The sequence below is a fragment of the Vidua macroura genome, chromosome 9, assembly GCF_024509145.1.
Source record: "Vidua macroura isolate BioBank_ID:100142 chromosome 9, ASM2450914v1, whole genome shotgun sequence".
NCBI classification, from domain to species: Eukaryota; Metazoa; Chordata; class Aves; order Passeriformes; family Viduidae; genus Vidua; species Vidua macroura.
This window is the reverse complement of record NC_071579.1, coordinates 17,656,213-17,677,790: the sequence shown is the minus strand read 5'-3', so window position 1 is coordinate 17,677,790 and position 21,578 is coordinate 17,656,213. Positions and strand designations below refer to the sequence as shown.

Sequence of the window (21,578 nt, the reverse complement as noted above, 5' to 3'; positions counted from 1 at the left end):
ACACTAAGGATAAAGGATTTTAAGAACTCAGATTTTTTTTTTTTCAATTTTGTGATATGTATCTTTGGGACAACGCTGGCTGGGATCAGCACCATTTTCCCACGCCTTCTGCAAAGAGAAATCCCTGCTCTAGCACCAAATATCCTTTTTAATGGTAAAGGCCTCCTTTCTTTTTTACTTGCTCAGGAAGAACATCATCTCTCACCTCACTCACCCTATGCCAACTGCCACTGACCATGGGTGACTAATTTGCAAGGTATTTTCATTAGAAGGCAAACTCAGAATGCTTTTACATAAAACAATATCTGAATATGAAGTCATGTTAATAGATGCAAACTAAGAGTGCAAACAGAATTCCTAACTGTGCTGCACAGACCCTTGTGACAAGATACCATCAGTTAACCCTTTGAAATAAGCAGCAGTGACCTCCCACTCAGTATGAGAGTCTGCCACTACAATATTGGACCAGTCTTTGCCCCACGTTTCCTCATTCAACATCATATGCTGAAAACATCTTCCAGACAGAGCACCTTCTCTTTAAAACTACGATACAACCAGAAAGAAAATGGGAAGCAGAAATATAGGAATTCAACCTAGTTCAGTCTAATTTTTAAATGAAGTCAGTGTTTTTTTTTACTCTAGATGCCTGCTTACTTATTCAAGTCAAGTTCACTCTTAGGGGGATCTTGTCAATAAAGTCAAATCAGGCTCTCTGTGAGCAGGGAGGTTTTTGAGGGTCTTTTTTGAGGGCTTCATTAAAAGCAGACAGTTTCTCTAACCTTTTAGCAAAACCTGTTATCTGATGACGTGAATTAAAGTCTCTCAAATGACTAATAATCATATCAAGGCTGCCATGTCAGCTTGTAGATTTGAATAAGAGGGTCTGAAAACATTTGCATGCCTCGATGTGCCAGTGCTAAGAAGCTAATGTGATAGTGCTGTCATAAAGCACTGGAAAGACATGACTTAATGTAATCTGTCATGTCATATGCTAATCTTCAGCCATTACTTGAGTGCTGTAAGTAAGTAGAAAGCATTTGGGAGAAATCCTTTTCAATTTCTCTGAGTACCACTTCTGCTGCTGGTCAGCTCAAATGGGTTTTGTGCATTTAATGCAGAGCTCAAGTCAAGTTGGTTTAGGTCACACTTAATTAACCAGCACATTGATGGGTTGGGCTTGTACAACATTATGGAAAATGGGTATTCCTGATACTGCCTAACAAGTAAATATTTCATATGCTGATGGAAAAACCAAAACCAAATAAAAATAAGACTTCCTCAGTCCTTAATAAGAAGGTGTCCGTTTCACAAAACCACTGACTTTTTAGAAAGATCCTGTTTCTTATGCGTTTCAGCACCTCACTTGCCTTACTTCTGTGTGTAAGGACAATTTAAACAAAGGTGATTATAAATAGTTAAAGACATTTCCATTTGTAACTGCAAACTTTTAAAGCACCTAATTCGGATTTGTCATTTGAACTACAATAGACAAGAGGCAGCTTTAAACACAATGTGTTTTTTAATAAGAACAGAGAAAATGATCAAAGGAAAAATTTCACTTTACTTGTTTTAGGAAAATGGCACCAACCAATATTTTTTTAATATACAGAAGGTAAAAGAGGGGAAAATACTCACAATGCTAACTACAGCATGTGGAAAAGAAAATGAAACATATTAGTGAGAATGACAGAAATTTCAGGACAATTTTAGCAAAGTGTGAAGGGATTTTGAGTCAATACTTGAAGGTTATTTTAATAATAGCTACAGCCTATTCAAATAAAAGCTTAAGAACCCTGTGCCTTTTTCAGCTATGAAGATGTTTAGCAGGGTTTAGCAGTTTGCAACATGCCCCAGCTAAACCTGAAGCCTTTGTGCTCAAGGATTGCAGATCATTTAGATTAGGATTGCCACAAAGAAATGTGGGAATATTACACTCAGACCAAAAGCAAGAAAACTTTCCTTAATCTGTTTTCTTGGTGGTCACATTGGAATCAAATCCTAAGAAAGTCAGACATTTCACAGATCTACAGGAAACAGAGATAGTCTTTACACTATTAGATCACTATGTTCATTCTCTTGCCAAAGCTGGATTGCTCTCCATAGTAAATTCTGAACTGCTTCATTCAGTCTAAATTTGAAACAACTCATTTTAATAGGGCTTCCACACTTCCCAAAGAGAAAGTGTAAAATATTCTTGCCCTCCAGCATCAAGTGTGGTCATCCCCTTTTCAAATCTAACCCCCACCCTTGCTACAGCATGGGGAAAACTGTGTTATATTTCCAAACCTCAGTTTCCCTTGCTATTAAAACACTTAAGAGTTTCTGATCAAGAAACTGATAAATTCTTCCCTTTCTGGAGGAATAAAAAGATACAAAATATGCTGTTAAATCTGTATGGGAACAGTAATCCTTCAGTTCTTTAATAATGGGGTGTTCATTTACAGTCTCCAGCTAAAGATGTCCTTCCCTACCACTGAATGGGTTTAATCCTTTAAACACTAATCTTTTAGAGACTTTCTTTTTCCCTGAAGTTCCTCATGTGCTAATGACACTACAATGAAATAAAGTCTCCTGACGTTCTGCACCATAGAGTGTGATGGCAGGATTTCCTCCCATTCTTATTAGAAGCTCCAGTTCCTAATGCAAGAACTTAGGGCAGATGTAACCCCAGGACCTCAAGCCTTCACCAGTTTATCAGTGCAGTAAAATGAAATCTCAGCTTTGTGATCTGCCTGGCTTTAAGTCACCTGAGTACTTCTGCTGTGGAGTAACTCAGGACCAAAGCTAGCCCAATTTTACAGCCAAGAGATTTAAAGAGTGCCCTTTCCTGACTATAGAAAGTCATGTCTAACAGATGTCACTACCATGAGGCTTCCTCAGATAAACACCCAGAATACATCAGCCAGCCAGCTTATTTGTATTTCTTTTTACTCTTTTCTCACTTAGACCATTCATCATTTCAATTACTTAATTTATTAGTGTTATTTTAAGTCCTTCCACACCATTGGCTGACCAGCTTTGGATGTAATGGAGTCCAGAAGCATTGCTAAGATGAAGCTCCTCAGAGCTGTGAGGGAAACTGTGACTCTAGGAAGTGAGGATGATGCATTTCATTGTCCTGTACTGTATTTAAGAGGAAGCATTCACTATTTCACTCACCAACAAAGAGAAGGGGCTATTTTTTTGAACAGACAAGCAAGCTAGACTTCAGCTATATTGACTTGGTTGTTTGAGACTGATCATTGCCAGGAAACATGTTTTTCAGAGTATATACCTTTTACTAGAGAAAAATAGCCATTCAAACTCACACTGAGCTTTGTCTTTGCTGTATCAGCTGGAGCTGTAACTCCACTTTTGCATATAACTTCCACCTGCACATAATACCCACATTTTGAAGGAGGAACTAAGACTTACTAATTTGATGTCACCCTATCAGTGAGCTGACTTAGGAGGCATCTTAAAGCACAGGTGATACTCTCAGTCTATTTCCAATGCATCATTGGCTTCCGTAGGCCATCCAAATTCTACAGGTCAATATTTGGTTCACCTGCTGAGGATACCATGAAGGTATGTTTATCACCACCTATGATGGTACCTCCCAACCAGGAGAAGTGTGCTAGAACTACCTACTGATTTCTCTTGTAGCCAGCCACTGGGAAGAAGTATTTTTAATTACTATCATCTGAGTTGGCAGGTTATGACTCAAAGTCTGCGTGCATGATTACACACACAGAGTTACCTAAACAAAGCAATCAAGGTCTAGGCTAGTTCAAAATTACTATTTATTGGTCTATAGAGTGGTATTTATCAAGTGTTACAAAAATATGGAGCACCAAAAAAAAGAGTGTAAAGATATCCATTATTGTAAAACACTTACAAATGTCTTCCCAAGTTTGTAATAAACTTTTAAAAGAAGGTGAAATGTATCCTAAATTTTTCATGGTTTATGTTCAATTGAGTATAAGAAATCAGCTCAAAATGACAGTATTAAACTATGAATGTTTGTGTGCATCATTGCAGATAACTACCTGAAAGATGTAAATCAATAATATAACAGATGGGTGAAGAGAGAGATTGTTTTCATATGCAAATGGAATGACTTAAACTAGTACAAATCAGAAATCAAGACTGTTCAGCAAAAGGTTTTCTGAAGGTTATCGAATTTATATTTATTAGTGATTTTTCCATCTCATTTAAGACATCATTAAGACCGGAAAAATACAAAAGTGACATCTTCCACATTACTTCTGCACATAGCAATATGATCTCCTTCTTCAGCAACATGATGCAGCAATACCAAAAGGAGACAGAGTTTATATACAGGCTAAGTCAACTAAGATTCAGAAATAATAAACACAATCTGATTATTAACAGACTGCAAAAAGAAGCTATTAAAAGCAGAGAGAAGAACAAAAACGTTTAAAGACTCCTCAGTCCATTTTAAACTGTTTTCCTTCACCTGACTTATTTCTAAGTCATTTATGGTTTGATCTCTCTGTATGAGAGATCAAAAGAGATTTGGTGACACTGGAAGATACCTTACAGGCTAGTTTTATAGGACTCTGACATCCAGGTAAGAAAAATGCATTTGAGGATCCCTTTATATCTATTTGTTAATTTTGAGGTAATTTGCTGATGAGTTTTCTTACATTCTGTTATATGGATTAATGAAATTAATATGATCTAATGAAAGAACAGTGTTTTACATTTTCACTGAAATATTGTCCTATTTTTTGATATAACACGAGAAATCCATAATCAATATTCTCCAGGTCTGACAGGATAAAATCTTCCAAATTGGGAATGAAGAGAGCTGTTTCCTCATTTGGAAAACCTAGCATTTAATCTCAGATTAATCAGAAATGCCTGGATATAAGAAAGTCTTCCTACACATACCACCATTTTCCACAGGCTGAATATTTGTAGAACATCACAGATGTAGTTTCCTGTTCTCTAGATACATCTGGTAATGTCATCAGGCACGGTCACTGGGGTGGGTCCCCCCATTTTCTTTGGCTCAAGTTTTGACCTCCCCTAAAAAGAGGTATTCAAAGCCAGCGGGCACCAGTTGAGTTCCTTGCTTTTCCATAAGCAACAGGGCTAATGGCAAACAGTCAAAATATTCTCTTAGAAGCTTGAAGTTGCATTAATATGAGCTTGGGACTTTACCAGGTCTTTGAATGCAGACTTTAGACTTTTCTACTGTAACACTACACATATGAATGTTCTGAAGCTTTCATTACCTGCAGTCTTTTTTAAAAACAGAAGAATGTTTGATTTGGATGGTTGCATTAAATTAGGGGATATTAATGGATTATACCCACAGCCTCAATAGTAATTGCCAGTTGTCTACAAGTAACTAGTTCTATACGAAGGCCAAAATTATCAAAGCAAACCACAAACAATAATTCACAAGCACAAAACATGTGCTCTCTATTTATCTTTCTAGGTTAGTGCCTCCAGTCTAGGCAGAAACTTCATTACTTCTCAGATAAAATGGCAGCAGTTAGAATTCAGAAACTCAGCTTTATTTACAAGTGCATGTAAAATTTTGGGGAAATTGTTGTGACACAGCCACCTTAGAGATATATACATATTTATACCCAGACCTAAAATGAGTGCAATTAAAAGACAGTAAGAGAGAAAGTATACTGGAACTTCCTTAGTCCTTTTGTACAGGCAAATAGAGGGCTTCAGATTTTCTTTCAAAAGCATATCACCCCCAAACCCAAGCTATAGTACGCACATATGTGTGCATGTAGAAACACAGAATTTCCATTATTGTTTTATTGTATAGTGCTAAAAAATAGGCTGCAAAGTGAAAGGGAAACAAAATATTAAAACTGAAAAATTAAATGTAAGAAAAACATTCATCTGAACTCTTTATGGAGTGAAGCATCATAATGCAAATTGCTGTTCAGAAGCACGAACCTAATAATCAACAACGTGATACTTAACCAACAACGCAATAGCAACAAACATAAATAGAATAGAACAGATCAGTTTTGAAGAAAATTAACTAAAATATCTAGAGATGGCTCTTGTTTATGCATAGAGTTTCAAGTGAGATTAATATACCTTAAAACTTTTGCAAATAGCTAACAGGGCAGATGTGCCCCCACAGGAGCATTTGTGTCTGAGTGTTGTAACTACCAATGAAGTCTGTGCAAAACAAAAATATTGCAACTTGTGATAACTGTGACTGGACACATGCACGTTGGGATCTGACGCCTAATGCTACTGCAAACTCAAGTCTGTAAAGTCTGCCAAAACACCTATACTATGCATTTGCACGTAGTCTACTAATTGGTCTAACAACGTCTTTGCAAATAGTTATAAAACTGAAGTTGCTGAGGTGCAAAAAAAGTATATGCACCAGCCACCCCTGACTGGAAACATATATATCCACAACAGTTATACAACAAGCAATGGCTTCTCAGACTTTTATTCAGTACAGCTTTAAAAAAAGTCTGCTTTTTCCTTCTAGGTGATTTTTCATATTTTATTTTCTATCTTATAGTAGTTATGTATAGTATAGATGAGAAAATGTCTGTATCAACACAGAAAATCATTCTGGACAGGAATATTTGAATGCTAATGAATATTTTTTTTCAGAGTAGTTGTAGCTTGAGTTGTAGCTTGACTCTGGGCATCTTCAAAAATAAACAGTTACATCTCTAGACTGAAGTCTCAATAGACAACTTCATAGTGTAAGAAAGAGAACAGAATAAGAATATGAGCAACACCTCTTATGATTTGCTCACTGTTGTTTCCATAAGTTTGCAAAAATGTAATTTTTTTCTTGGGGAAGCTGACCCTTTGAAAAAAGTAGCAGAATTATGGGTTGTGTTATTTACTTCGACATTTTGAAATTTCAACATTGACATTCACTCTGACAAAGAGCCAGGGAGCCAAAGAGCAGGTGGGACAGGCTAAGAATGTGCTAACAGATGCAAAAGTAAAAACTCAACTAGGCAAAAAAACCAGCACATCATCTAATCAGAGCAGTTCTGAAAACTGACATGCTGAAAGTAAACAACAAAAGATTGGGTATCTGGAATGAGCTCCTGGAAGAGTAGAAATGTAATAGAAATGCCTCCTTCAAGAAAAGAAGGGCATAATAGTTACTCCCACAAAGTTTATGCTTTAATAAGGCAGGTGTTTTCAGACAGGATGAGAGAACAGAAGTCAAGTTCTAAGTATGCAGTGGTATCAATTTGGAAGAAATAAATTATGAAGAACAACATCATGAGATGCAAAAGCCATTTGTCTTTTAAAAATCCAAGTTCATAGCTATTAAATGCAATTTGGTGAAGTATTCACCCATAAAGGAAAGAAAGCCTGCAAAATGATAAAATACTGTAGTCTGCTGATCAAGGAAAGATTACTTTGAAAACACATTATATTGAAATCTTTGCTGGTAGAAAGCAAGCATTGTTTTTCAGATGGAAAGCAGACAGGCATTCTCATGTGAATTTAGCAGTCTCCAACCACATGAATATGGCTAGGGTATAACAATCCAAATCCCATTTTATTTTAGATATGAAATGGGATCACTGTGTTTCTGAGGTGTTGAGGTTTCTACTATCTGAGCCAAACTCAACTTCATGGATGGTGAAACAATTTTTTAAAAGGATATTACACTTCAGAATAGCTGTTACTAACGGGCTGCTCAGATGAGCTTTGAGTCAAATTTCATCTGTACGGTAAAGGCTTCAAAAAGGAATAGTCCACACGCAGGGAACAGACACCAATATCCCTAGTGGGCAATCACACACTCAGTACTTTCTCCATCACTAAGAGTATCTCTGGAATTCACAGCTATTACCATCGTTATGACAACTTCCCACATTGCTTTTCTGGTTTGAGTGTAATTTAATCATCTACAGAATAGGCAGGGTTTGTTTATTTTAGACTTTATTTATAGATTTTGTCTATTTTTTTAGTATGGAAAAAAAAATTTTTAAAAACGCACAAAAATTCAACACCAACCATACAAAGCTAATAGAGAGAGGAGAAAAAGCAAATAGTCTACCAAAAATGTTAAACAAATTAGGCCAAAATGAGTCACCAGCAAGATCTTCAGATGTCATAACAGCAGTTAGCTATAACAGAGGGTAAAAGTCCTTCCATTCTTCCTGTTTAGTCCAGCCAAAGATACCCATGGTCAAGATTTGAAATTCTTCTCATCTAGAAGGACAAGTATCTTCCAATACACTACTGTGTAGCCTTTAGGGAAAGCAATGTTTCAAGCAGGCAACATTCTTTACTACAACACTCTTCTAAACTACCAAGAAACTTTGTGAAGGTAAGCTGAAAGAAAATTTATCAACACAGACTCTCCCCTTTCTTTTCCACTCCACCCTCTTCAGCATGCTTTTGCCATTATGCTGTATTACCTCAGGACTGCTGTTTATCCAAAGATTCTTCCAGATGTAAGAACTAGGAATAAAGTGGGGAAGAAAAGGGAAGAGGGAAAAATCTCAGGTTCATGGCTTATGTCCATATGCTTTTTTTTCCCCTTCCTACTGCCTTCTGCCAAACAAAAATATATTCAGAGTCTTCTGTTGTCTTGAAATGTTTCAGGCAGTTCATCAGTCTATCACAGCTAATACTAGTTTTAGTCATTAAACAAAAAGTGAATACTTTTCCTCTGGCTCTTTTTATATATACAAATCACTCCTTAAAATTGCCTCAAAATTCACTTTCAAGTACTTCAACTGACATTATCATGATCTAGAGAACTCAGTTCCTGTAGTATATGTAGGTGCTACTACTCTTCTCTTGAAAAGCAAAGATTGTTTATATTGAGTGTCATTCATTCACTTTCATCTTCACCCCCACAGAAGAAAGTGCCAAGATTCCACTTTCAAAAGGATCAGACCTTTGACCAATCTGGTTTACCCCACAGGCTGAGAAAGGTTCAAAAGAGCAAAAGAGGAAGTCTGACCTACTCTTGTTCTGCGGAACAGACTCGAAATCCAAACTATTAAGAAGCAGCATGGCTTGACTACTCAGCACACAAAGGGCAATAGTAAAGAATGCAATCAATGAAGTGTTTCCCAGACCCTCAACTCTTAATCCTGCAACATTGCAAATAATGATGAACTTCAGACTTTTCTGAATTTTAATTAATAATGATGTCTTAATTTGGGGTACAAATATTCAAGATAGAAAGTGTAAAATCATGGAGCAGAAAAAATAAATGTCTTGAAGAGTAAACAGAAGAAAAACAATGTAATCAGGGTGAAGCTGGAAGCTGGTGGACTGTGGTCATTGGTAGCGAGGTAGCTGGGATTGAGAAAGATTGTTGAGGAGAGTAGTGTAAATGGAGTGTTGAATGACTTAGCCACTTACTTCCTTGCTCTTTGTTTGTGTTGGCATACAGGAAGTCCAGCAATCCTAACCAGAAGGTGATAAAATCAGAGTGTGTGGCTGGGTAGACAGAGAAGTAGACCAGTAAAAGTGCAATATACATCAGCACAGAGCATAAATAACACTGGCTAAGAAACTAGAACAGCTTTCTTTCATATGTCACAAAGTAGAGACAGAAGTACTATGTAACAATACAACACAGAGCTGAATAAAAGTGAAAAAAATAAACTGAAGATTTCTGTGACTTTAGCTCAAAAGGAGGCAGTAGCACTTGCAAACATTTAAATTAGTTTCAAGATACTTTGTATATCTCTGTATATGAATCATTCTGTAGAAAGTAAAGACACACTGCATAAAAATTTTAGACACGGGGTCTGGCTCAGCCAGTCCAGCTCTCCCACAAGGAGAGCCTGGGTACATTCACTGCTTTAGGAATGATTGATGCCAGGTCTTTTGAGCTCTAAAGAAACCCAAGATGTCATGTTCAAAAAGAGTAAATGACAATATGGAAAACAGGTAAGCAGACTGTATTTTATAATAATCCATCTACAGCAAAACATCCAAGCACATACAAATCACCACAGTGAATAGTAACCTTTCAGAAAGGCTCCAAGAGTACCTGCTTCTTGGTTTTGTGTTTTAAGTGGCAAGATACCTAGTGTTTCTTCATGACAAGTTCTTTGTCATGATATCCAAAACTAGTACAAGGTAAATTATTTGTGAGCTTCATCTAAAATTGCAAAGCATATTCCAGTGAATCATACATAGCATTTGCATGGTTCACGAGTTGCTGCAAAGAACTACTATGCAATGCTTAGGAAACCAGGCTTAGACTGTGCTGCAGTATCAGCTCTTTGTTCTTCTGCTCATTTCTGTCTCATTGCTAAGCTCAGAATACTTACTGCTCTGAATGATCTAACTGATCCTCTGCTGGTCTGAAGTGATCAGCTGCTGGTCTCAGTGAACTCTGCTGGTTGCAGTGATCTTGGCTCAGTTGTCTGGCAAAAAAAAAAAAAAAGAGGAAAGGCAAGTATGGCAATGGATAAGTCCAGTCTTTATTGACTGGAGATGTTTGCAAAAGCAGAGAGAAGAATAAAGTGAAGGTATTCACACTGCCAATGTCTAACAAGGGAGGACAGGCAAATGCACAATGTCATCAATAAATAGATAGGCTCTTCTTAAGGTTCACTTACAGGAATAAAATTTTCCTCTGTGAACAATTTGAAAATTGTTTTCCTTTGTATTTCTTGCCCTCAGTTTTTCATACCTTGTTTCACTTGTTTTTGTTGGGGTTTTTTTAAGTTTCCCAACTTGACCTTGCAATTACAGACCTAAAGAAAAACTACTGTTAGTTCTTGCTTCCTGTGAATTGGACCACACAGCTGGATTTTCTATTTGTTTAAAAGCAAAGGTCTAAGTTCTGGAAGATGCTGAGTGCTCTCAGCTTGTTAACTTCATAGATCAGAAAATCACTTGACAGCAGTACAGATGCAATTATTTTTTGATTACTTGGTCTGCCGTCTCTCTGTCTCTCTCAGGCAGACTTTTCCCCTCCTAGACTGTTCTACCCACCTCACTATCTCTGTACAACCTCTTGTTTTTCTCTTCTGAACTACACACGCATATATGGAACAGCCCCCAGATTCCTTCCTTCCCAGAATGGTTGGGAAACAACTGAACCATTACAAATTCCCCTATTTTCTTTGCACAGATTCCACAGTCTTTATAACCACCAAGCATAAAAGATAGCCAGGTATGACTATGTGTCCAAGAAATCCTTCTAGCAAGTGTAGAAGCCAGGGTGTGGCCAGAAACTAGACACTTCACTGTATCACTTTTGGTTTTGTCCTGTAATACATCAGCAGAGCTTCCTCACAAACTGCATGCATTAGGAAAAGACCTTTTTTTAAAGGCTGGACTCATATTTCCAAAGCATTATAAACTTTCATACCACATTTTAAACTGTAAAATAATTTTTAAAACCTGTATTCTAGTCAAAAATTCACTAATTCAAATTTACCATTAGACAAGTGACATATCAAGAGCTTAATGAAAAAGTGTTGGGGTAAGAGTTTGGTTAAAGACAGGATTTCAAGAGGTACATTTCAAAGATATAATGCAATTATAATTAACCTACCTTTAGATTTGTACAGCTGAACACAAGTTTTAAAAAGAACTGTGTCAGTCTGCTATAGTAGCTTGTTCCAGACTTCCCTATTCTGTGATACAGAGTGTATGAATTTTATAGAATATTAGCCAAAATCTAAAGGCATAATAGCAACAAAACCAACCCCTCCATACAAGCTGAGAACTCAGCTTGTATGAGAGAACTGTCTTTCAGCCAGTATACATGATTGTCTACATAAATTAATTAAATTAATACAGAATACAATTAACATTTTTTTTCATCTATCTTAATTTTCCAAGCAGCTCAGTTAAAAAAAGAGAAGCTGTTTCTTTTTCATTGCTGCTAGTTTCACATGTGAAACAAAGACAGACCAACCTTAAGCCTTTTGATAAATATGATATTGTGGTAACTGCAGCATTCACTTTGTATCCCATTTCTTCAAGTTCCTGTCAGCCAGATGTCACTTGCAATGCAAACACCAGAAAAATATGAAATAATAATTTCATACATCATCTATGCGAGCACAAGCCAGTCAAACATTCAATACAAATTCAAACTGCTACTACACATAAAGCAAATATCATCCAAATAATATTTAGAATGATTGAAAGGCTTTTGATTTGGAAGTGTATTCTCTTAAGCTAAGTGGTCCCCAAGACCATCCAGAAAATTCAATTGTTCCATTTTAAAATGTTTTCTGCCCAAAATTATATCAAATCCTAATGTCTCAGTAGAAACACATGGGATTGGATTGCTGACTGGGCGCCCGATGTCAAAGAGGAATCTAATTTTCCAATGGCATTTCCTCATCCTGTCTCACCAAAACACAAAATTGATAAAATTTTAATGGATAATTTTCAGAGCAGGACATTAGCTATCATGCTGGGAAATAGTGCAGGAGAACACCACGTAGCATCAGAAAGGCAATGTATCAGAAGACAGTATAAATAAATATTAATAAAGCACATGCCTTACATTTTATATTTTCTCTTGCAACCAGAAACAGAATTCAGAAGGCAAGTTTTGCAATAACAGGCACATCACTCTTCCCTTCTTTTCCAGAGCATTTTTTACAAGTGATGTCCTTAAAATATGGGTGTGATATGTTACTTAAAAGGGCACAGTGTTCATCTTTTACTGGGGTGACACAGTCACAGTCAACACAGTCCTCTTCTCATTGACATCAATTGTGAAAGTCATATTGACTTCAATGACTACATCACTAACCACTCCATATAACAAAATGTTTTTGTTAAATAACTCTGCAGAAAAAATTGCAATGCTGGGATAAATGAAACATCACCCTTCTGGATCTCCTGATGGGGCAAGGTACTGCAAGCACTTAACACCAAAAGCCATGACAAGATGAAAAGGGCTAAATCCTACTCCTGATGACAAATAAGTTATACTAGGGAGAAAGGTACTAATTAACTGTATTAGGTTATCACTCAGTAACAATGTAAAGTACAAGTATGGAAATATGCTATTTAAAATGTGTTCTTCTCTGAATAATTTTCCTTTCAATTAAGCTAGGTCATTAATCGTTTAAATTTGAGACTTATTTAGAAAATACAAGTGGACAGGTAAAAAAAGTGAAATAAGGTTTCACTAACCTTTGTAATTTATTTTGAATTTATAACGAAAGTGTAACACAGTGGAATATATTTTGAACTAGACTGAGTCAGCTTTCCAGCACCCATTTTTTGTCATTTATTACTAGTTGGGTTTTGAAATCTGTATATATATATATTCAGGGTATTCAGGTGAGTGCATATGCTGACAGAGAAAGGAACGGTAGCACTTATGCTTACGAGGCTATATCTGCTTTCATCAAGAGTTAAGTCTTTTAAAAACTTTCATAAATATCTAAGCAAAACTCACAGAACTTTAAAAGGACCACAACAAAAGAAAATCACAGTGATTAAAATGGAGGTTTAATTTTCTGGGGGAGAAAAAGCCTGCCCATGTCACATGCCAAGTCTACCACAGATTAGTATTTTTCTTTTACAGCAAACTGAAAAACATCTCTGAAGTGCTCAGATTGGTTAAAGACTAGGGCTCGTCATGTAGACAAAGATACTTCCATAGCTACAGCTTATATTCAGAAATGCTCACTTTTATTTCACTGCTCAGAGGCTGGAGCCATTGTGAAGAGGAAGAAATTGATATTTTGATAGAGCTCTTTGTGGTTCACTGCACCTCTCTTCCAGTCAGCCTTGGTAGGACACTTCTCCAGATCTAGCCAATAAAATGCTTTTGGCACAATGCAGAAATCATGCTGGAGCTTGCTAAGACATGGCATCCCCAAGCCCCAGCTCTGAGCTGAACATAACCAACCTGTAAGTGCTCTTCAGTGAGTTACACCTCCCCCAATGCTTTTGGCATTTTTGCCGCACCAATCTGCCAAACTGCCACACTTAATCTACCCTCCACACCAGTCACCGTCGCTCCTCCTTTAACTCAAAGGAGTTCCCCTTTCTAAAATAGGAGAGAAACAAAGCTAAAAAATTGGAAAGTGGAGCTGGAAGCTATTTTGATGTGTCTGAGTAGGAGAAGCAAGACCTCCCTGGCTCTTTTGTTCATCTTTCCTGCTCTTCTACAAGTGGAAGGCAGTCTCCATTCTCTCTGTTAATCAAAGGCAGCAGAAGAGAGTTCTGCTTGCATTGCATAAATATTCCACTGGAAGGCTATTTAGCGCAGGAAAGAAAGTTTTTCCAGAGAGGACTGAAATTCTCAGAGGGTTGGCAAGGTATATTGTCTTGATCTGGCTATTCAGAATAATGAAATCTAAACAGACTTTTATTAACAAGTCTTTTCACACCTCCTCTGCTCTCAGCAGCTGAGCTCAGCACTGAAAGAGAAACTATAATGCAGTAACTTTGAGAAGCTTTCTGTGCCTCTCTCAAATGAAGCATGCATTGGTTACCTAACTGTGCATGAGTACTGTACAGCACCAACATCAGCTTCTGCCAAAACTCTATTACTGGAGGAAATTGCAAATTTGACAGATTTGCCATCCTGAAGTCATAATGGCCTAAGAATGAAGAGGAGAGTGAAACAGATAATTCCCTGACCAGATTTGCTCCACATCATGGCTGATCTGTGATGATAGCCTTTGGTAGTAGCTCAAGGGCTCAAAAGAACTCTTTAATTATCAAATTGACTTATAAGTCGATTTCCAGCTTTGCAAACACCACTGAACTTTTATTTTAACCAGGAAAAAAAAAAAAGTACACTGAAAACACACCACAGCTGCAGACATTTTTCTTTCTTATTTAGAGAAAAACTAAGTCTGAGACTTATAGTTTTACCTATCTCTTTTTCTCCTCAAAGGCATTTCACTTCTCTTAGTGCCAGCTGAACCTCTCTTTTCTGGTTCTTTCTTTTTAAGACTTTGAAGTTTCTAAGCAAGTGGATTAGGTGGGTAACTATCTGTTCAAGACTTTGTGGGACATATTCAGAGTAGCTAACACCAGGTGGGTAGATACTGGAGCAGGCACAGCAGGATTGCTCTAGAGGCTCCTGGCAGTTTGGATAACTGGTACATCTACGCAACCTAATCCCATATTTTGCCTGCTCAAATAACACACCCCCTTGTATAACTTGCTGGTGGTTACCTGTATCAGCCACTTCATCAAATAAAATCTGAAATTATTACATTAAGTTCTTCACACAATGAAGAAGGAGCCCTGCATGCAGAAATATACTGTGTTGGTTTCCACAAGCTGGACTTACTGATCAACAACAGGGAGAAATTATACCATAAAATAGCATTTCACAATATTTATGCTTGAAAACGCAGCTCGGCAAAGGTTGGTTTTATGTGTCTGTATTCTCTTTGCTTAAAGGTTGTTTAGAGATACATTTGCATCTCCAAGACAAAGTACATGTTAATTACCTCATGTTTGTACTGCACTTTCAGGAAGGAAAGCTATATAAGTGCTAAGTGCTATTAGCATCATCCCCTTCTATTTTTCTCTTTCAGCTTTTAAGTGAATATAGTGCTTGTGAAAGTTGTTGGATTGACAGCCCTGGAGACTGAAGTCTAAAGTGCAGCACACCCGCTGAGCCAAACAGAACTAAAATGTACAAAAGCTTCTCACCAAATTTTAAATACACGCTTCATTTAGCTATTGTTCTATGATGGCATGTAATACTACTACTGAAAGTTTTGCTGCTCCCATTTATTTGTTCTAAACATCAGTTCAGACTCTTCCTTTATTTCCTACTTCTAAAAATCATTTCTTGCTGACGGGCAACACCCCAGAGACCGCTTCCCTGCCTTCAAAATCCCACGTTTCGATGGAACGCTGCTGAAGCACAACTTCATGCTGCTGCAGTCAGGTACAATGGTGCGTCCTGGCATTCACTTTGCACATCACAGAAAAGTACATTAGCTAATCTCACACAGTTTTAGTACTGATAACACTAAGTGCTTGTCTGCAGAAATGCTACTCCATATTATAATCTAAATCTGAGGCAAGGAGGCCTCTAATGGAAGCTCTCCTCCTCTAGACAGGAATACTAGTGTTAGAAAACTAAGTCAATACTTAAATAACAATTCAATATTCCCTGAGAAACAGGTCATCTTGTTTTTATTTAAACACTAGATTTCCAGGAGTACACCTCTGACTACTGAAAGAGGTTTGGATTTTTTTTAGTTTACTTTTTTGAAATCCTTTATGGTATACCAAAAGACAAATCCTACCTTCTAAGATGCCTCTCTTCACACAAGTACATTCAGATCACTTGTAAAGCTTTCTCTTGATTTCAGCTAGGGCCACTGCTCTCTCCAGGAGACTGCCATTCCTGTAAACAAGTTCTATAAATTACACAAATACTTACTAGCTGTTAGTTTCACAGTCTCCTTTTATCCACTGTCTGCTTGCCTCCAGGTGGGACCGTTTGAGCTTTTAGGTGAAGGGACTGATCCTAGTTGAGTAGAGTGAGTGCATAAGATGCAGAATACCTGCAGTGTGTAGAGCTGATACTAACAGCTTCAGATGCTTCCAGAAGATTTCTTCACTTGTCTTGACAGGTTCCAAAAAGCAAGTTTGGTGCCTGGGTCATCTTCAGTCCTGCGTAACTTCAAGACCCGGCACTTACAGAAAGTAATTCCTTTCCAATTCCAATTACTTTCCAGTTCGGGAAATTTCTCAGGGCTTCTTGTCAGGGCACGCTAGTCTTTTATGATTTCCAGCCTGCAATGCTGCTCCTTTCTATTTCATCTTGACTTGATGTCATTAGTCTTCTTTCACAGAAACCTGAGCATTCTTTTCCTAATTTATCTAGATGGTACTCTGACAGCAGCTTCTTTGATCAAGACTTTGCCATTTATGTCTCTTCTCCCGTTAATCATTCTCTCAAATGAGACTTGTAGTAAAAAATAATTAAATCAAGTCTGACTGCCTTCAAATTTCTTGGCTTTCTGGGATTCTGGGTGCTCACTTAGGCCAGGCCCTTTGGAGACACTGTGCTTTCTCTGGTATATTTGGGCTATTTTCTTTTACTAGAAGGTCAAAACAGGTTTTACCATTGGTGAAACTAAAGAGACATTTACAGGATGCAGCTGTGACATCCAGACACTTTGCTGTTTGATAGTTCTCCTGGAAAGAATCCATTTTATATTAAAAAAAAAAAATTAAATCTGAAGACAAAGTTGCCACACAATAATACTTCCTATCTTTGCTACTTGAAAAACAAGAATTCCCTATTATGCAAAATGTCTATGCTGAACTCCAGGTTCCCAGCTGTTCTCTTTCCTTCAAATATTGATTTTCAGTCACTTAATATCTGCAGAGAAAAAAAGTAAAGGGCTAATGATTTGTTCAAAAGTGAGATTTTTAAAATCTTTATAAAAATGTGGCCTACACTTTATCTGCCACATGTTTTGTGAGGTCTGATTCTGAATGAAAATCTCCATCTGTACAATGCTTCAGGATCTCTTCTCAGCAAGATGGCCCATCTCCTGCTGGTCACACTTGTTCTCGCTTGCAAGCTGAATTCCAAGTCCAAGGCATCTGTGGCCTGGTTCCTAGAAATATAAAGGGTCAACCATGACCAACAGCCTCATTTCTCTGGCCAATGCAAGTGTATTAAGAGTGCAGCTTATTTGTGAGAAAAAACTTCCATCAACCTGAGATGATAAAATAAACTGCCCCAGGGGAATAACAAATATCACAATATTTAGCACCTTCCTCATCAATGATAAGCACATTTCCTTATGACTTTGCTGTCATAAGCATGGATATAAGTATGAGCCTAAACTTAAACAAGAACTGTTACTGACAACCTTCTTCCAGTTTGACAAAAAATAGGAAAAAAAATGACACAATATTTGACGTGCAGTCACATTATTTGGTTCAAGGCCAGAAGGTGTTGAGGTTTTACAGTGCTCAACATATTTTAGGAATCTGTGTATGTGTGTGTATATAAAATAATTGCAATACACCATACAGATCTACATAGATACAGAACAAGGTTAAAAACAAACAAAAAAACAAACCAACCAACCAACATTAAGACTTTTTTGACATCTATGGCAAACCAGCATTTATGCTTAAGCCAGAAATGGTCATCTAGCTTTGTCAGACACCGCTGGTTTTTACAAGAAATAGTCTGATAAAGTCAAGGCAAATCATCATCCGGTTTCCTGTAGTACAAATGGCTGCATATAATGCGTGTTCTTGCTATTAAATATAAAGCATTACAAGACTGAAATGTTCTGTATCTCATCTCAAATTTTCAAACAATCCAATATCCAGTCTATGTATAGATATATTCTTGCTGTTTAATCTCTTAAAAATCAATCAATATTAATGTGTCTGCTTTAAACTTTTAAGGTCATTGTCTCCCTTCTGACATTTTTAACTACATCAACATCACATTATATCATTATAGACTCATGAAGCAATGTACTTTTACATTTTTGCAAGATAATGTCTCTTTTGTGTTTCAGTTTTTATCATAATATAAATCTTGAAATGTAATTTGCATATCTTTTGTTTAGCGAAGGAGACCCCCATTTAAGACTATGTAATTTTAATACATAGACTTAAAAGTGGATGACTTTTTAAAGGAAATGCACCAAAATATTCCAATTTATTCTTCAACTGAAGCGGCTGTTCCATCAGTAAATTAGTAAATTCCCTTAATAATACATTTGCTAACAATTATGGTCTGCCTTCCTTGGGCTCACTTGACTGTAGGGTTGCCATCTGTTGAGAAGTCCATTCATGGATTTAAAGGGTTATTTCTAGGCTTTTACTTTAAACATTGAAAAATTTTACTTTAAACATTGAAAAAGACATCTTTGCTCTTCAGCCTTCCCTCTACTTGTCCTGTCTTTCCTGTCCTCTGTTGATCTCCTTTCCCACCCTGCTAAGAGCACCAGTGTACTCCCAGCACTGAACTGTCCCTCTGCACCAGCAGCCACATCCCAACAAAGGCTTTCAGGCACATTCAGTTCCCAGGATGTCTGGCCCATTTGTAGTGCCCAAGGTGTGCAAGTGGAGAGGAAGGAGGACACTTACAGACAGGAACAGACAGAAATGAACAGGCTCAACCAAGAAATTCAAAAGCAGCCATGAAGGAAACAAAATCAAGACAATGAATGGGAAAGGGATGGTAGGAGCTCTGGCTCTGGATAGATGGATATTTCATGAATTCCTTCAATAAATAGGGAACCTCTAGGGAAATTCAACACCTGGCAATCTTAGTGGATAGTGGTGCTGCAAAGAGAGCATAATGTTCACCCCTCTGGTAAATTCAAGCAATTAAACCCCCTTAAAAAAAAGGCCCTCTTAGGCTTTCTGCCCAGTAAACTCACAGCGAAAAGCAGCTTTAATAAATGTTATAAATCTCACCTCTGAGCCAACAGGAAATTCAAATGTTTTGCATGTGCAGGAGCCAGGGAGCTGCTGAAACAAAAGGTAAATGTGGATATTAGACTAAATTATGCCCATACTAAGACTGGACAGCAGTAGATGCATGAGACTCAGAGATGACAGGTTTTTTAAAAGCATCCTTTCTAGTGCCATCTTTGACCATTTATGTTTCTGTTACACCAGAACTCTCCTTTCTTTGTGAGTGGACAAATTTGTTTAGTGATGAGTTTGCTGGTTCAATGAATTCAGGATTACTCCTTACCATAAAACATTATTGGAAAGCAGTTTTGAGTTTCAATGTTTTAGACATAAACCTAAATAAAGAAATGGCAACAAATAGCTGTGGTTTCTAAAATGAAAAGATCAAAGAAAAGAGACTGCAGAGAATTTTTGATCAACACCTTGACAAGGGGTGTTAGTTTTAATAAACAGTAAGAATTTTAGGCCATTATTAAGTATGAGATGCAGTCTCAGCTGTGTTTCTAATTTCCTTTCTTGCCTTTACTGCTGCTGTATAAAGCTCTGTAGTGACGAAAAATATTTATTGAAACAATCTGAGCACACCATTCAGGTTTATGTTACTTCACCTGCCAATGAGAAATATTTGCCTCTTTGCCCTCCCTGATGCCAAGAGCTGCAGGTACATTCTGTATATGGGACAAATCACTGGACAGAGATGCACTTGTAGAAGTGAATAAGAATTTCTTTATTGAGTCAGAAAACTAAATGATCATGGTACACAGTTCCTTTTGATTGTTGCTCTTTTAAAGCCATAGATAAACACAGCCAGATCTTTGTGCACATTTTTAGAAGTGAATTTAAGTATATAAAAACAATGCATATCCTGTGAGAAGGAGGTTTTATGAAAGTTTTCTGTGAAGATGTTGTCTACCAAGCTATAAATACTTTACTTCTTGTCTACCACACACTATGGGCTTATGAAAGCACAGAACACCATGAAATTATGATGAAGAAATAGGGAAGGAGAGACAGAAAGTTTGATAGAAATAAGCCATATTTGCTGCTTGATTTTTTCATAGTCAGGACAAAGGCCTGTTCATTCTTCCACTCTTAGTTTTTGGGGCAGGTGGGCAGAGAGGGTTGTTATGAGAGAAGTCTCTTCAGAAATCTCTTCATCACCCTCAAAAAAAAAAAAAAGCTGGGAATTAATTACTTTATTACAAGAGGGAAACAATTGTCTCTGTTATAATGACTCCATCTCTGGCTTTCCACCTATAGTATTTTTCCTTAGGGGATTATCAAGATTATTAGTAATTATTGCTAGTAAGCCATTACGATGAATAATAGTAATTACAATATAATTTAAGGACCCCAGTCATAATCACTGTGGAAGACTTATGAGCATAGTGAAGGCCAAGGCTTTGCACATGCCTGAAAATGAACAAATACAGAGCTATACTCCAGAGAGTACAACACTCAAAGCCTTTCACCCCTAAATGGCCAATGGCAGCATCAAACCCAGCACTTGTCCACAGACAAATGACTGACAATTTTTAACAACCTTTTTTTACTCTTATAAGACAACAAAGTGAAAACAGGAGGATTGGTGGAACCACATAATCCCATCTCTAGCCCCAAAGTGTTCTGGTTGTGTGACATTTCTGTTTACAGTAAACAGAAAGAGCAGCACAGATCCAAACACCAAGTGGATCAAGAACATAGAGAACATTCAGCCATGAGGGATGTTCCATAGAAGGGCAACAAGTTTTTGTCCAATCCAGTTTGCTTGTTCTGTGTCCCTTATTCAACAGAATTCTAGTTTTTCCTTTAACAGAGAGCAAAGCCCTGCCTGCTATGAGTTAATGTCTAACATATGCTCAGAGTGAACACACCCTAATTTTCCCACTTTTTTACATTTCTTTTTATGGTTTTCTCTCAGGAACACATGCCCTCCCTTCTCCTTTTGCATCAGTTCTAAATCCTTGTCTATCTTGCTTTCCATCTTCAGAGTCATGACAGAACTCTTCTAAAAGTACTCTGCTGACAATTTCTGATCTGGTTTTCCACTAAGATAAGCAGAACTGCATTTATAACCTTTTAACTTCACATATAACTTCATAACTTTAGTTTACAACTACATAAAATTTTGTAAGGTTTTATTTTTAAAGGATGGTGTTATCTTAACATAAGCTATGAAGTCACTTGATATATATATATAAATACATACA

The 21,578-nt window shown here is 37.1% G+C and overlaps 1 protein-coding gene across 12 annotated transcripts in view; it reads right to left on the bottom strand.

Moving 5' to 3' along the window:
* The window catches only part of LOC128811770 (uncharacterized), a 499,902-nt gene that overhangs the window by 246,014 nt on the left and 232,310 nt on the right, over positions 1–21,578 (bottom strand). For 10 of the 12 annotated variants that reach the window (XR_008438457.1, XR_008438456.1, XR_008438459.1 and 7 more), the window contains 3 exons: positions 19,369–19,422; positions 16,349–17,537; positions 10,278–10,373 (listed from right to left, as the gene is read on the bottom strand). The gene's annotated coding sequence lies outside the window, so the exon portion shown is untranslated. Of the gene's footprint in view, positions 1–10,277; positions 10,374–16,230; positions 16,313–16,348; positions 17,538–19,368; positions 19,423–21,578 lie in introns of those variants that run through there. The other 2 variants (XR_008438458.1, XR_008438466.1) reach the window with 2 other exon arrangements.